Source organism: Mus pahari, chromosome 15, assembly GCF_900095145.1.
Source record: "Mus pahari chromosome 15, PAHARI_EIJ_v1.1, whole genome shotgun sequence".
Classification (NCBI taxonomy): Eukaryota; Metazoa; Chordata; class Mammalia; order Rodentia; family Muridae; genus Mus; species Mus pahari.
Genome location: NC_034604.1, coordinates 8,528,333 through 8,531,076, shown reverse-complemented (window position 1 = coordinate 8,531,076; position 2,744 = coordinate 8,528,333). Strand labels below are relative to the sequence as shown.

General features: G+C 43.9%; 1 protein-coding gene across 3 annotated transcripts in view; it reads left to right on the top strand.

Moving 5' to 3' along the window:
• Positions 1-2,744, top strand: part of LOC110333442 (NPC intracellular cholesterol transporter 1) — a 124,248-nt gene that overhangs the window by 55,383 nt on the left and 66,121 nt on the right. The gene's annotated exons all lie outside the window — the stretch shown is intronic.

Genomic DNA, 2,744 nt, shown 5'->3' with positions numbered 1-2,744 from the left:
AAAAAAGAAAAAGAAAAAGAAAAAAGAAAAACAAAGAAAAACCAAAATAAATAAATAATAAAAAAAAATAAAGTAGATGTTCCTGGCTTCTATTGTTATTGTTGGGGCTGTTCCTTGCACATTAACCCTTTGCAGACTTTGTCTTGTGAAATAGCTGATCAGTTTGCAGAACTTGGGGAACAGGAAACATTTATAGCAGGGATATTAGGAATCTAGAGAAGACCCCTGTGGTGGCTCTGGCTTTCCTCTGCCCCATCTTCAGCAACAAGAAGCTACATGTCATTCTTAAGCTGCTATGGGAGGAATGGCAAGGAGGAAGGAGAGAATAACCTAAATACAAGGCTGCTTGGAGGGGTGGAGATTCTGCAAACTTGAGATAGGCCTGCATGTGACATAAGATGCTGACTTTCCGGGCTGGTGAGATGGCTCAGTGGGTACGAGCACCCGACTGCTCTTCCAAAGGTCCAGAGTTCAAATCCCAGCAACCACATGGTGGCTCACAACCATCCGTAACAAGATCTGATGTCCTCTTCTGGAGTGTCTGAAGACAGCTACAGTGTACTTACATATAGTAAATAAATAAATCTTAAAAAAAAAAAAAAGATGCTGACTTTCCTAACTGCTTAACAAGGTGGTCATGGTGCTGGAACTGGCTGAATGCCCCAAGTGGTTACAAGTAGGGGTAGGGGGTCGGGGGATGGGTCACAGATTAATAAAAAGCTAATATTTGTTACAGTATACATGGGTGGTAAGAACTTGGTATAGACAATTTCATTTGCTCCCACTGACCATATGCAATAGGTGTTGTTGAGACTGTTTAGAGTTTTGAGGACAAAGCCTAGGCTCTGGGAGCTTGAACAAGCCAAACTCAGCCATCCATCTTCAATAAGCCAACTAAAGAAGCAAGAGATAGTGAAAAAGTAAGAAAGGACATTTATTTGATGCAGCTACATTGGGAAGAGGCCCTGTGATGCCCCTCCCCTCCTCAGGTACATTTGGGGAGTGCTGACATAAGGTATAGGTTTAAATAAAGGCCAAGAGACATGTATAACTAACCAGACAGTCCTGGCTAAGGCCAGCTCATGCCCATCACTGACCCACCACTGCCAAGGCTCTACTCTGTCCTGATAAATGCTTTGACAATTCCAGTTGTGTGAATCACTTCCTGAACACTTCCTGAACACAAGTTTCTCCTCTGTCGGGCATCAGAGCTGTATCCTTTCCCTTCTCCCAGCACGAGGTTCTGGGGGAAATTCCAGTGCATCTGGGAGCATTGTTTTTTTTTGTTTTTTGTTTTTTTTTTAATTAATTAATATTTATTTATTTATTTATTTATTTATTTATTTATTTATTTATTTATTATATGTAAGTACGCTGTAGCTGTCTTCAGATACTCCAGAAGAGGGAGTCAGGTCTTGTTACAGGTGGTTGTGAGCCACCATGTGGTTGCTGGGATTTGAACTCTGGACCTTCGGAAGAGCAGTCGGGTGCTCTTACCCACTGAGCCATCTCACCAGCCCCGGGAGCATTGTTTTAATAGTTTGTTCACCAAAGTGGGGGACTCAAGAGTCTCTCTTTAGAATATCTTCCAATCCTGCTAGGATAGCGGTGGATGTCATGCAGGAAGAGCTGCAGTGGAAAAGTAAGCTTCCTGGAGAAGGTCACTGGGTTTTATTTGTTTTTGTTCAGCTGTGATGGGTGTGCCCTGGAGAGGCACATCCCCAGGGGCTTTGAACCGGGGTTGCTTCTTGCTAGTGCTGTGCCTTCTCTGTTCGTCATTGCTGTAGTCTTCATGTATCTGGCATGGTGTGATTGGGCATGAAGAGACTCTCACTACCTGGTGGGATTACCTCCTGGGTGATAGCCCACTTTGCTGGACAAGTTTCCTGAAGATCAATATTAAGATGAACTCTCATAAAATAATATTGTTTGGATGAATTAATAACTTTATGAGCTTCCAGTCTGGGCTGGTGCCCTGAGCAGACCTTGAACATGAACTCCACAGCCAGTCCCACAACCCACAACACCCAGAGGAAGCTCCATTCCAGGAGTTCTAACACACCCAGGATCATAGAAGCAGAGGTGCCCTGAGCAGACCTTGGGTGCTAATTCCTCAGCCAGTCCCACAACACCCAGAAGAAGCTCCACTCCCAGGCGCTCTAACATGCAGGACTGCAGGATCCCAGGAGCTTGGTCACTCCAGGGTCTCAGGGTCCCAGAGGCAGCTTGACTCCCAGGAGCTCTGACACACCCAGGATCTTAGGATCACAGGATCACAGGATCACAGAGACAGCTGAAATCTGAGGAGTTCTGACACAACCAGAATCATAGGAAGGACAGGCTCCAATCAGATATAGCCAGGGCAGGTAGCTCTAGAGATAATCAGATGGCAGGAGGCAATCATAAGAATATAAGCAACAGAAACCAAGGTTACTTGGCATCATCAGAGCCCAATTCCCCCACCATAGCAAGTCCTGGATACACCATCACACTGGAAAAGCAAGATTCAGATCTAAAATCACTTCTCATGATGATGATAGAGGACTTTAAGAATGACATAAATAACTCCCTTAAAGAAATACAGGAGAACACAGGTAAACAGCTAGAAGCCCTTAAAGAGGAAACACAAAAATCCCTTAAAGAATTAGAGGAAAACACAATCAAACAGGCAAAGGAAATGAACAAAACCATCCAAGATCTAAACATGGAAATAGAAACAATAAAGAAATCACAAAGGGAGACAA